This window comes from Salvelinus fontinalis, chromosome 2 (genome assembly GCF_029448725.1).
Source record: "Salvelinus fontinalis isolate EN_2023a chromosome 2, ASM2944872v1, whole genome shotgun sequence".
NCBI classification, from domain to species: Eukaryota; Metazoa; Chordata; class Actinopteri; order Salmoniformes; family Salmonidae; genus Salvelinus; species Salvelinus fontinalis.
Window position 1 is genome coordinate 11,504,230 of NC_074666.1, and position 14,235 is coordinate 11,518,464.

Genomic DNA, 14,235 nt, shown 5'->3' on the forward strand with positions numbered 1-14,235 from the left:
GTTAACTCCTCAACTTTCTTCTCAAACATGTCTGTGTTCTGTGTTAATGCTGCCCCCTGGTTGGCTGATAAAATGTCTCTCTGGAGAGTTCGGTCCTCTCTCTCTCAATTCAATTTCAATTTCAGGGGTTTTATTGGCATGGGAAACATATGTTTATATTGACAAAGCAAGTGAAATAAATAATAAACAAAAGTGAAATGAACATTTAACTTTACACTCACAAAAGTTCCAAGATAATAAAGGAATTTCAAATGTCATTATGCATATATACAGTGTTGTAACGATTTGAAAATAGTTCAAGTACAAAAGGGAAAATGAATAAACATAAATATTTACATATTGTATTGTATTTACATGGTGGCAACAGGTCACAAATATTTCTGCTGTGATGGCACACTGTGGTATTTCACCCAATAGATATGGGAGTTTATCAAAATTAGATTCGTTTTCTAATTCCTTGTGGGTCTGTGTAATCTGAGGGAAATATGTGTCTCTAATATGGTCATACATTTGGCAGGAGGTTAGGAAGGGCAGCACAGATTCCACCTCATTTTGATGGCAGTGTGCACATAGCCTGTCTTCTCTTGAGAGCCAGGTCTGCCTACGGCGGCCTTTCTCAATAGCATGGCTATGTTCACTGACTCTGCAGGTAGTCAAAGCTTAATTTCCTTAATCTCTCCATTGAACAATGATCTCATTGTCCTCTAGCTAGCCCTCCTCCACTATCAAGCTAAAAGGTGAACTCATGTCGAGCTCTTGCATTGTTAATGGTTAACTTTGCTATTTGTCATGACTCCTGATACAACAAAACTTTGACCAGGCTATTTTATGCTTAGTCACACTGCCTTCCATTCTCTTACTGTCTAACTCTTGCTTACTGTAAAGGCTTCATGTAGAAACTACACATAAACACACCCGCCCCTCAGCAGTCAGTCCTACTCTATAGTGATTCAGTGAGAAGTCATCTTCATTTCCTGTACACCATTGCTGCCCTCTGGTGGGTACAGGGTATAATCCCATTTTTATTTATTTTTATTTAACCTTTATTTAACCAGGTAGGCAAATTGAGAACACGTTCTCATTTACAATTGCGACCTGGCCAAGATAAAGCAAAGCAGTTCGACACATACAACAACACATAGTTACACATGGAGTAAAAACAAACATATAGTCAATAATACAGTGAAAAAAATAAATAAATAAGTCTATATACAATGTGAGCAAGTGAGGTGAGATAAGGGAGGTGAAGGCAAACAGATATATGTATAAATAAATAAAAATATAAAAAGGCCATGGAGGCGAAGTGAGTACAACACAGCAAGTAAAATAAAAACTAAAAAAACACTGGAATGGTTGGTTTGCATTGGAAGAAAGTGCAAAGTAGAGACAGAAATAATGGGGTGCAAAGGAGCAAAATAAATTAATAAATAAATACAGTAGGTAAAGAGGTAGTTGTTTGGGCTAAATTGTAGATGGGTTATGTACAGGTGCAGTAATCTATGAGCTGCTCTGACAGCTGGTGCTTAAAGCTAGTGAGGGAGATAGGTGTTTCCAGTTTCAGAGATTTTTGTAGTTCGTTCCAGTCATTGGCAGCAGAGAACTGGAAGGAGAGGCGTCCAAAGGAAGAATTGGTTTTGGGGGTGACTAGAGAGATATACCTGCTGGAGCGCGTGCTACGGGTAGGTGCTGCTATGGTGACCAGCGAGCTGAGATAAGGGGGGACTTTACCTAGCAGGGTCTTGTAGATGACCTGGAACCAATGGGTTTGGCGACGAGTATGGCTTGCACTGGCTGGGAATGTTTTTTTTTTTTAACACAAGGGATACAGTGCCATCAGAAAGTATTCACACCCCTTGATTTTTCCAAAATTCTGTTGTGTAACAAAGTGGGATTAAAATGGATTTCATCGTCCTTTTTTGACAACGGTTTTCACAAAATACTCTCTAATGTCAAAGTGGAGAAAAACATTTCTAACACTTGTAAAATATGTATGAAAAATAAAACCGAGGCAACAGCTAAATCTTCCTGGGGTCCGAACAGGAAACACAAATAAAATACATAATATAATGTACATAAATATACTTACATAGCACTACATTTACAGTACAATTTAGCCATTTAGTAGATGCTCCCATCCAGAGCAACCCATTGCTTGTGTATTCCAGTGGAGGCTGGTGACTTGAAAATTGAGGTGGATGGGAGACCCACGGTATAGGCGCGGAACGCACGGAGGCCACAAAGTGTGTTTTAAAAATCATCAAAAGACTAATTAATTTGATCTAAAGCATTTAATAAAGACATTTATAGTACAATGTTATGGGGAATGGGAATGAGAGGGCTACTTACACAGTGTTGGGAAGGGATCACAGCAGTGATTGAATGAGGATATGAGGCATGAGTTGAGGTGTTCAGAGGCTTCACCAGTGGAGGACAGGATTTTACTGGGAAGACAAGAAACAATAACACAAGACACTACAGAGTTAGACAAAAGAGCTAAGAATGAGTTAGTCTAAGCAAGGAGTAAAATCTTTGATGTGTAATAATGTGATTGTGTATGTGATTGACTCTACATACACTAATGAGAGAAAATTGATAGGGGTATTCACAGTGTTTGGAGGGGAGCCACACTGAGCCACACGGTCCCGTGTGGCTCAGTTGGTAGAGCATGGCGCTTGCAACGCCAGGGTTGTGGGTTCATTCCCCACGGGGGGACCAGGATGAATATGTATGAACTTTCCAATTTGTAAGTCGCTCTGGATAAGAGCGTCTGCTAAATGACTTAAATGTAAATGTAAAATGAAACATTCAATGTGTCAATGGATGAGCGGGCATCTGAGACGTCGTGGCTTCAGTTCATGTCAGGAGAAAGTTGACAATGGTAGTGGAGTGGAGTAGTCATCACCTCTTAATCAGGGAACAGGAGAGGGACTTAGCTGTAAATACAAATAGCAGATACATTCCATTACAGCTGCGCCATCGTAGGTTTGGACAATGAGTTTCTCTATGAACTTGAACTCAGACATCTCAAAATTCAAAAAGTCAAACACAGACTGCACATCTCGCACACTTGACACATCAAAGTAGCCCTGAATAAAGCCCTGATCATCCACATACCTGATGATAACTGACAACTGCAAGCAGACTGGTGGCACCATAGGGCCCAGAGCGGCAGGGCAATGTTTACCCCCCTGGGGCCTGGAGTTTTTCCTTATATGTTAATCTAGCTAGTGTAACGGATGTGAAATGGCTAGCTAGTTAGCGGGTACGCGCTAGTAGCATTTCAATCAGTTACGTCACTTGCTCTGAGACTTCAAGTAGGGTTGCCCCTTGCTCTGCAAGGGCCGTGGCTTTTGTGGAGCGATGGGTAACAACGCTTCGTGGGTGTCAGTTGTTGATGTGTGCAGAGGGTCCCTGGTTTGCGCCCGTGTCGGGGCGAGGGGACGGTTTAAAGTTATACTGTTACACTAGGAAAACTCTGGGCCCTATAAGGTATGACAGTGATTAATCAGTTGTAAAAGGTTTTATATGGGCTATGATGGGACCAGTTTGTCCTAATCAAGTCACATGGTTTTTAAAAAACTCCTGAAAAAACCTCCTGGCCCTGGGGGGATGAAAACCCGTCAAACTGCAGCTACCTTCTACTTGTTCATATCAATTATATTTACACTAGATTAGGTTGGGTTTCCTCTACCCAGACACAGACAACAAGTGATAGACAATAGAACTCACAGGGCCGAGCTTGCTTTATGCATATTTGCATCATGCAGGCCTTGTAAAAAACATTACTCACATCTGCCATCACTATTATGTTGATTGATTCATTCCATGTAATAATTTTCAGATTAAAAACGTATAGGCAGCCTAACCAGCCCAATTTTGAATATAATCTGAATTTGATCAAATTCAAATTTTCTCCTGACACACAAATGGACTATAAAGACATAACGTTACCAATTAGTTTACCCTGACCAGATGGACAGGGCGCACAGGCTGTATGCAGCTGCTATTATTAGTAGCCTGCAGTTGATCAGATGGAAAAAATAGTCTAGTTTTCATAGGCTCTCTGTTAATCTCTGAATCCAATATACACAGGCAGTTAGGAAAGCAAGGCTAGCTTTTTCAAACAGAAATTTGCATCCTGTAGCACAAACTCAAAAGTTCTGGGACACTGTAAAGTCCATGGAGACTAAGAGCACCTCCTCCCAGCTGCCCACTACACTGAGGCTAGGAAACACTGTCACCACTGATAAATCTATGATAATCAAGAATTTCAATAAGAATTTTTGGCCATGCTTTTCACCTGGCAACTCCTACCCTGGTCAACAGCTCTGCACCCCCCACAGCAACTTGCCCAAGCCTCCCCCATTTCTCCTTCACCCAAATCCAGATAGCTGATGTTCTGAAAGAGCTGCAAAATAGGGACCCCTACAAATGAGCTGGGCTAGACAATCTGGACCCTCTCTTTTTTAAATTATCCTCCGCTATTTTTACAAGCCCTATTACTAGCCTGTTCAAACTTTCTTTCGTATCGTCTGAGATCCCCAAAGATTGGAAAGCTGACGCGGTCCTCCCCCTCTTCAAAGGGGGTGACACTCTAGACCCAAACTGTTACAGACCTATATCTATCCTACCCTGTCTTTCCAAGGTCTTAGAAAGCCAAGTTAACAAACAGATCACCATCCATTTCAAATCCAACCGTACCTTCTCTGCTATGCAATCTGGTTTCCGAGCTGGTCATGGGTGCACCTGCACCTCAGTCCTAAACGATATAACCGCCATCGATAAAAGACAATACTGTGAAGCCGTCTTCATCGACCTGGCCAAGGCTTTCGACTCTGTCAATCACCGCAATCTTATCGGCAGACTCAACAGCCTTGGTTTTTCAAATGACTGCCTCGCCTGGTTCACCAACTACTTCTCAGACAGAGTTCAGTGTGTCAAATCGAAGGACCTGTTGTTCGGACCTCTGGCAGTCTCTATGGGGGTGCCACAGGGTTCAATCCTCGGGCCGACTCTCTTCTCTGTATCTCCTTCCAGACTCACATTAAGCATCTCCAATCCAAAATGAAATCTAGAGTCACCTTCCTATTTCGCAGAAAAGCATCCTTCACTCATGCTGCCAAACGACCCTCGTAAAACTGACTATCCTACCGATCCTTGACTTCGGTGATGTAATTTACAAAATAGCCTCCAACACTCTACTCAGCAAATCGGATGCAGTCTATCACAGTGCCATCTGTTTTGTCACCAAAACTGATGCTAGCAAGGCAACTTTAAATAAATTGCACTAACTGGACACAAAAATAAAGTTCTAAACCCAAGAAGCAATTTATAGTATACCTCCTCCATCTCCTGTAATTTGAAAAAACGAATTTGAATGGAATAATGTCCCCAAAGAGCTCAACTATCACTCTTCACTCTTAATCTCTATCCAACAATGCCACCACGTTTCTAAAAGAACCCCCCATAATGCTCTGTGTACAATCCCAATACAACACACTTCGTTCTCCGATCCTACATCTATGATTGGATGGACAACATGTCAGTTCTGTCATGTTTTGTCTTTGATCTTCATGTCTTGTCCCTGTGCTTCCCTCTGCTGGTCTTATTAGGTTCTTTCCCTCTTTCTATTCCTCTCTCTCCTCCTCCCTCTCTCCCTCCCCCGCTCTCTCTCTCTATCGTTCCGTTCCTGCTCCCAGCTGTTTCTCTTTCTCCTAACGACCTCATTTACTCTTTCACACCTGTCCCCTATTTTGCCCTCTGATTTGAGTCCCTATTTCTCCCTCTGTTTTCTGCTTCTGTCTTTGTCGGATTCTTGTTTGATGTTTGCTGTTCTGTGTCCTGGTTCCACCCTGTCGTGTTTTTGCCTTCATCAGATGCTGCGTGTGAGCAGGTGTCATCTAAGATATATCCTGGAGTACCGTTTTGTTTAAGACTGGAATAAAGACTCTGTTTTTGTTAAGTCGCTTTTGGGTCCTCATTCACCAGCATAACAGAAGAATCCGACCAAGAATGGACCCAGCGACTACGGATTCTCTCTACACTACCGTCAAGTTCCAGGGAGCAATGCTCGGCAGACACGAGCAGGAATTGTCTGCTGCTCGTCATGCCGTTGAGACCCTGGCCGCTCAGGTTTCCGATCTCTCAGGACAGTTTCAGAGTCTTCGTCTCGTACCACAAGCTACTTCCTGGTCTTCCGAGTCTCCGGAACCCAGGGTTAATAATCCACCATGTTACTCTGGACAGCCCACTGAGTGTCGCTCCTTTCTCACCCAGTGTGATATTGTGTTCTCTCTCCAGCCCAACACATACTCTGGAGAGAGAGCTCGGATCGCTTACGTCATATCACTCCTTACTGGGCGGGCTCGGGAGTGGGGCACAGCTATCTGGGAGGCAAGGGCTGAGTGTTCTGACGTTTATCAGAACTTTAAGGAGGAGATGATACGGGTCTTTGATCGTTCAGTTTTTGGGAAGGAGGCTTCCAGGGGTCTGGCTTCCCTATGTCAAGGTGATCGATCCATAACGGATTACTCTATAGAGTTTCGTACTCTTGCTGCATCCAGTGACTGGAACGAGCCGGCGTTGCTCGCTCGTTTTCTGGAGGGACTCCACGCTGAGGTTAAGGATGAGATTCTCTCCCGGGAGGTTCCTTCCAGCGTGGACTCGTTGATTGCACTCGCCATCCGCATAGAACGACGGGTAGATCTTCGTCACCGAGCTCGTGGAAGAGAGCTCGCGTTAGCGGGGCTTCCATTCTCCGCATCTCGACCATCTCCTTCCATCGGCTCAGAGACTGAGCCCATGCAGCTGGGAGGTGTTCACATCTCGACTAAGGAGAGGGAACGGAGAATCACCAACCGCCTTTGCTTCTATTGCGGTTCTGCTGGACATTTTGTCATGTCATGTCCAGTTAAAGGTCAGAGATCATTAGTAAGCGGAGGGCTACTGGTGAGCGCTACTACTCAGGTCTTTCCATCAAGATCCTGTACTACCTTGTCGGTCCATCTACGCTGGACCGGGTCGGCTGCTTCCTGCAGTGCCTTGATAGACTCTGGGGCTGAGGGTTGTTTTATGGACGAAGCATGGGCTCAGAAACATGACATTCCTCTCAGAGAGTTAGGGAGGATCACACCCATGTTCGCCTTAGATGGTAGTCCTCTCCCCAGTATCAGATATGAGACACTACCTTTAACCCTCACAGTATCTGGTAACCACAGTGAGACCATTTCTTTTTTGATTTTTTGTTCACCTGTTACACCTGTTGTTTTGGGTCATCCCTGGCTAGTATGTCATAATCCTTCTATTAATTGGTCTAGTAATTCTATCCTATCCTGGAACGTTTCTTGTCATGTGAAGTGTTTAATGTCTGCTATTCCTCCTGTTTCTTCTGTCCCCTCTACTCAGGAGGAGCCTGGTGATGTGACAGGAGTGCCGGAGGAACATCATGATCTACGCACGGTCTTCAGTCGGTCCAGAGCCAACTCTCTTCCTCCTCACCGGTCGTATGATTGTTGTATTGATCTCCTTCCGGGGACCACTTCTCCTCGGGGTAGATTATTCTCTCTGTCGGCTCCCGAACGTAAGGCTCTCGATGATTATCTGTCTGCTGAAGGCATTCAGATGGATCCCGCTAAGGTCCAGGATGTCAGCGATTGGCCCGTTCCTAAGTCACGTGTCGAGTTACTGCGCTTTCTCGGTTTCGCTAATTTCTATCGGCGTTTCATTCGTAATTTCGGTCAAGTGGCTGCCCCTCTCACAGCTTTGACTTCTGTCAAGTCTTGCTTTAAGTGGTCCGGTTCCGCCCAGGGAGCTTTTGATCTCCTCAAGAAGCGTTTTACATCCGCCCCTATCCTTGTTACTCCTGACGTCACAAGACAATTCATTGTCGAGGTTGACGCTTCAGAGGTGGGCGTGGGAGCCATTCTGTCCCAGCGCTTCCAGTCTGACGATAAGGTCCATCCTTGCGCTTACTTTTCTCATCGCTTGTCGCCATCGGAACGCAACTATGATGTGGGTAACCGTGAACTGCTCGCCATCCGCTTAGCCTTAGGCGAATGGCGACAGTGGTTGGAGGGGGCGACCGTTCTTTTTGTCGTTTGGACTGACCATAAGAACCTTGAGTACATTCGTTCTGCCAAACGACTTAATGCACGTCAAGCTCGTTGGGCATTGTTTTTCGCTCGTTTCGAGTTCGAGATTTCCTATCGTCCGGGAAATAAGAACACCAAGCCTGATGCTTTATCCCGTCTCTTTAGTTCTCCTGTGGTTTCTACCGAACCCGAGGGGATTCTCCCTGAAGGGCGTGTTGTCGGGTTGACTGTCTGGGGAATTGAGAGACAGGTAGAGCAAGCACTCACTCACACTGCGTCGCCGCGCGCTTGTCCTAGTAACCTTCTGTTCGTTCCTGTCTCTACTCGTCTGGCTGTTCTTCAGTGGGCTCATTCTGCCAAGTTAGCTGGTCACCCCGGTGTTCGGGGTACGCTTGCTTCTATTCGCCAGCGGTTTTGGTGGCCTACTCAGGAGCGGGACACGCGCCGTTTCGTGGCTGCTTGTTCGGATTGCGCGCAGACTAAGTCAGGTAACTCTCCTCATGCCGGTCGTCTTAGACCGCTTCCCATTCCTTCTCGACCATGGTCTCAGATCGCCTTAGACTTTAGTACCGGTCTGCCTTCGTCTGCGGGGAGGACTGTGAGAGCTGCCAATAAACGTAGGATTAAGAGTCCTAGGTATTGTCGCGGTCAGAGAGTGTGGCTTTCCACTCGTAACCTTTCCCTTACGACAGCTTCTCGCAAGTTGATTCCGCGGTTCATTGGTCCGTTTCGTGTCTCTCAGGTCGTTAATCCTGTCGCTGTGCGACTGCTTCTTCCGCGACATCTTCGTCGCGTCCACCCTGTCTTCCATGTCTCTTGTATCAAGCCTTTTCTTCGCGCCCCCGTTCGTCTTCCCTCCCCCCCTCCCGTCCTTGTCGAGGGCGCACCTATTTACAAGGAACGGAGGATCATGGACATGCGTTCTCAGGGACGTGGTCAACAGTACTTAGTGGATGGGGAGGGTTTCGGTCCTGAGGAGAGGAGTTGGGTTCCATCTCGGGACGTGCTGGACCGTTCGTTGATTGATGATTTCCTTCGTCGCCGCCAGGGTTCCTCCTCGAGTGCGCCAGGAGGCGCTTGGTGAGTGGGGGGGTACTGTCATGTTTTGTCTTTGATCTTCATGTCTTGTCCCTGTGCTTCCCTCTGCTGGTCTTATTAGGTTCTTTCCCTCTTTCTATTCCTCTCTCTCCTCCTCCCTCTCTCCCTCCCCCGCTCTCTCTCTCTATCGTTCCGTTCCTGCTCCCAGCTGTTTCTCTTTCTCCTAACGACCTCATTTACTCTTTCACACCTGTCCCCTATTTTGCCCTCTGATTTGAGTCCCTATTTCTCCCTCTGTTTTCTGCTTCTGTCTTTGTCGGATTCTTGTTTGATGTTTGCTGTTCTGTGTCCTGGTTCCACCCTGTCGTGTTTTTGCCTTCATCAGATGCTGCGTGTGAGCAGGTGTCATCTAAGATATATCCTGGAGTACCGTTTTGTTTAAGACTGGAATAAAGACTCTGTTTTTGTTAAGTCGCTTTTGGGTCCTCATTCACCAGCATAACAAGTTCATTCTGCAAAAGCTTTGATTGGTTGGAGGACGTCCTCCGGAAGTGGTCATTATTACCATGTATGGAAGGGGGTGAGGCCTACCAGCCTCCTAGGTTTTGTATTGAAGTCAATGTAGACAGAGGAGGAAGGAAGCTAGCTGTTGGTAGTTACTGTAGACCTTCATTGCAAAACAGTGTATTTTAACCAATTATTTGGTGACATTAATATATTTTGTGTAGTTTTAATCTAAAAAGGCTAACTTTTTTGATGTTTCACTATTTTTATTTCCCTGAGGAGGATGGTCCTCCCCTTCCTCCTCTAAGACACTTCTTCTGGTGTATACATCTTAAGATAGTCAGGCAAGACAACCACATATCATGGTCGCATCCCAACCAAGTATCACATACATAATACAAAATACATACAATGCAAAATACAATACAAAATGCATAAAAATGTCTGTTTCTTCACACTTCCCATCATGCCGTAAGGTTTTCTTTTATCTGTTTTTTTTAATCAGATTTTATTGCTAGTTTGAGTTACCTGGTGTGGCAGAGAGTTCCATGTACTCATGGCTTTATTTAATACTGTCGTTTCCCAGCCTCTGTTCAGGACCTGGGTAGTGTGAAGAGACCTCTGGTTGCATGTCTTGTGTGATGCCTATGAGTGTCCGAACTTTGTGGCAACTGCTTGAACAGACATTTTGGTACCTTCAACACCTTCCACCAAGACCAATAGCGATGCAGTCAATCTCTCCTCAACTTTGAGCCAGGAGAGATTGACATGCATGTCATTGACATTCGCCCTCCGTGTACATCCAAGTGCAATACATGCTGCTCTGTTCTGGACCAACTGCAATTTGCCTCTGTCCTTCTTTGCCGCACCTGACCGCATAACGGGACAGTAGTCCAGGTGCGACAAAATTAGGGCCTGTAGGACCTGTCTAGTTGACTGAGACAACGCCTTATCATGGACAGACCTCCTCCCATTTTAGTAACCATCTTAGTAATCTATATGTTTTGACCATGATAGCTTTGTATCTAGGGTGACACCCAGCAGTTTAGTCTCTTCATCCTGGGCGGCAGGTAGGCTACTGGTTAGAGTGTTGGGCCGTAACCAAAAGGTTGCAAGATCAAACCCCCAAGCTGACAAAGTAAAAATCTGTTGTTCTGCCCCTGAACAAGTCAGTTAACCCACTGTTCCTAGACCGTCATTGTAAATAAGAATTTGTTCTTATATAAAGGTCAAATGAAAACTTCCTCAATTGCCACAGTATTCAATAATAGATCCAGATTAGGGTTGAGTGAGGGATTTGTCCCAAAAATTAAGCTTTTAGTTTTTTGATATATCTATTTAGTACCAACCTATTGCTAGTTACCCATTCTAAAACTGACTGGAGCTCTATGTGAAGAATGTCAATCATTTATCTTACTGTTGCAGCCAACGTGTATACTGTTGAGTCGTCAGCGTACACAGACACACAGGCTTTATTCAAGGTCAGTGGAAGGTCATTAGCAAACACAGAAAACAATAATGGTCCAAGCTGGCTTCTCTGCGGTACGCATTGGAGAGGCTTCCATTAAAGAAAACCCTCTGTGTTCTATTGGAAGGTAACTGTCCATCCATAATAAGGCAGAGGATGTTAATCCATAACACCTACATTTTTTCAGCAATATGTTCTGATCAATGATATCAAAGGCTACATTGAAGTCTAACAAAACAGTTCTTATTATCAATTTCTTTCAGCCAATCATCAGTCATTTTTTCCAAAAGTTTGCTATGCACCAGTAAAAGGCTAATTGATCTGCTGTTTTCTACTTTTGGGCAGCGGAATGACCTTGGCCTCTTCAGCCCTGAGGGCACACTCCGTTTTCTAGGCTTAGATTGAAGATGTGGCAAATAGGAGTAGCAATGTATAGACCTGGGACGATAAACCAAAATGTATAGACACCGACCATACCAATCACTTACCGCAGGCATTTTTCTGATATCATTCATTATAATAAGTAGCCTTTAATAGAGAAATGTGACTTTTGAAATGGAATACATGTGTTAATATGGGTGATTGTTAATGGGAAAATGGATGGCTACAACCATCAAACTATTCGTAGTAGTAAAGGATAATACAAAAAAACTGTGGTGCACATTATTATAAACTTGTCGTTCTATTTATCATTATTGCATCAATTCAGGCAATTTATTGCGATATACATTGTTGTCCATATTGCCCAGCTCTTATCAATCTAATCCGCTACCAACCTCAGTAATACAAGTTGTCGGTTCCAGGTGGTTTGTCCTTATTTATAGATAGCAATCATTTTTTCACCTATTCAACACTAACTTTGCGAAATTCAAAGCTACAGTGCTTGTCTTTCATTATTTGGTCCGTTATGCATGAATTTGAAGGCTCAACATTTGTTGTTTGCATGTCATGCCTAAGTTTGCTAATCTTGTCAACAAAAAATGTATTTAAGTGGTTGACAATATCAAAGGCTTTTGTTCTGAATGAGCAATCAGCCTCAGTGAAGGATGGAGCTGAGTTCGCTTTTCTGCCTAGAACTTCATTTAATGTACTCCAGAGCTTTTTACTATCATGCTTTGTATCATTTATCTTTGTTCCATAATATAATTTCTCCTTCTTTTTGTTTAGTTTAGTTATGTGATTTCTGTATGTTTGCAAATCTGCTGTGTTGCCAAACTTACAGTCTTGTCCCATCGCTGCAACTCCCCTATGGACTCGGGAGAGGCGAAGCATCCTCCAAAGCATGACCCTGCCAAGCCGGACTGCTTCTTGACACACTGCTCGCTTAACCCAGAAGCCAGCCGCACCAATGTGTCGGAGGAAACACCGTCCAATTGGCGACCAAAAGTCAGCTTGCAGGCGCATGGCCCACCACAAGGAGCTGCTAGAGCGCTATGGGACAAGGAAATCCCGGCCGGCCAAACTCTTCCCTAACCCAGACGACGCTGGGCCTAACCCGGACGATGCTGGGCCAAACCCTGTCCTAACCCAGACGATGCTGGGCCAATCCCTCCCCTAACCCGGACGACGACGCTGGGCCAATTGTGCGCCGCCTCATGGGTCTGTGACACAGCCTGGGGTCGAACCCGGGTCTGTACTGACACCTAAAGCACTGTGATGCAGTGCCTTAGACCATTGCGCCACTTGGTTAGGGGGATTTGGCAGTTTTAACAGTCAGTTTCTGTGTGGGCGCATGCTTGTCAGGAACCTGAAGAAGTTATTTCATAAATGTTTCAAGTGCAGCGTCAGGATGTTCCTCATTACACAGACCAACAAATAGTTTTCACTTCTTCAACATACTGTAGGAATCATTGCAAAACCTCTTGTATGATCGCTTCAACACTATTTTAGGTCCAGTCTTTGGAACTATGGTTTTCCTAAATATCAAATTAAATTAAATGGTATTGTTCACATTCACATATTTAGCAGATGTTATTGCGGGTGTAGCGAAATGCTTGTGTCCCTAGCTTCATCAGTGCAGTAGTATTTAACAATTCACAACAATACACACAAATCTAAAAGTAAAATAATGGAATTAAGAAATATATAAATATTAGGACAAGCAATGTCGGAGTGGCATTGACTGAAATACAGTAGAATACAGTATGTACATATGAAATGAGTAAAGCAATATGTAAACATTATTAAAGTGACCAGTGATTCCATATCTATGTACATAGGGCAGCAGCCTCTAAGGTGCAGGGTTGAGTAACCGGGTGGTAGCCGGCTAGTGAGGGCTATTTAACAGTCAGATGGCCTTGAGATAGAAGCTGTTTTTCGGTCTCTCGGTCCCAGCTTTGATGCACCTGTACTGACTATGCCTTCTGGATGATAACGGGTTGAACAGGCTCGGTGGTTGAAGTCCTTGAGGATCTTTTTGGCCTTCCTGTGACATCGGGTGCTGTAGGTGTACTGGAGGGCAGGCAGTCTGCCCCTGGTGATGCTTTGGGCAGACCCAACACCCTCTGGAGAGCCCTGTGGTTGTGGATGGTGCAGTTACCGTACCAGGCGGTGATACAGCCCGACAGGATGCTTTCAATTGTGCATCTGTAAAGGTTTGTGAGGGTCTTAGGGGCCAAGCTAAATTGGAAACTACTATGGGGCATTCTACTCAAATTTAGCTGTCCAGGCAAATTTGTCAACATCCTTTGCCAGTTCCATGATGGGATGGTGGCTCGGGTGGCCATAGGAAGGCAGTAGTCAGTGCCCTTTGGAGTAAGCATCGGTGTGAGGCAGAGGTGTGTGCTGGCACCGGTACTCTTTAACATCTTCATCCTATGTGTCACCCAAATGTCTTCAGCATCCACTGTCTGTGTGGTGGACCATGACAGTTTGTCAGTGATGTGTACACCGAGAAACTTGAAGCTTTTCACCTTCTCCCGCAGCGGTCCATCCGATGTGGATAGGGGCGTGCTCCCTATCCACATCAGTCCACGATCAACTCCTTTGTTTTGTTGACGTTGAGGGAAAGGTATATTTTCCGCCAGGTTCCTTACCTCCTCGCTGTGGTAATCAGGCCTATTACTGCTGTGTCGTCCGCAAACTTGATGATTGCGTTGGAGGTGTGCGTAGCCAAGCAGTCATAGGTGAACAGGG